The sequence below is a fragment of the Coffea eugenioides genome, chromosome 1 (assembly GCF_003713205.1).
Source record: "Coffea eugenioides isolate CCC68of chromosome 1, Ceug_1.0, whole genome shotgun sequence".
Taxonomy (NCBI): Eukaryota; Viridiplantae; Streptophyta; class Magnoliopsida; order Gentianales; family Rubiaceae; genus Coffea; species Coffea eugenioides.
The window spans coordinates 909,064-909,331 of NC_040035.1; positions in this window are offsets into that span (position 1 = coordinate 909,064).

Here is a 268-nt window from a genome sequence, read left to right on the forward strand (position 1 = left end):
GGGTCGATGAGACCTCAACTGATTCCCCCCTCCACCAGTACCGCCTCAAGGAAGAACCAACTGTTAATCTGAAGGCGCGGCCCTATGATTTTTTGAAAGCTCTTTTCTTCCACCTCTCCTAGAGAGAGGTCGACTAGAGCATCGTGTGGCCTTCACCTCTTCGGGACGAAGATGAAATTATTCTTCCACCTTTTAATTGAAGTTGGAGCGTCTTCCACTAATTTAGGAATACTTGTATTCCTGTTGCCGAAGTAAAATAAGTCCTTTT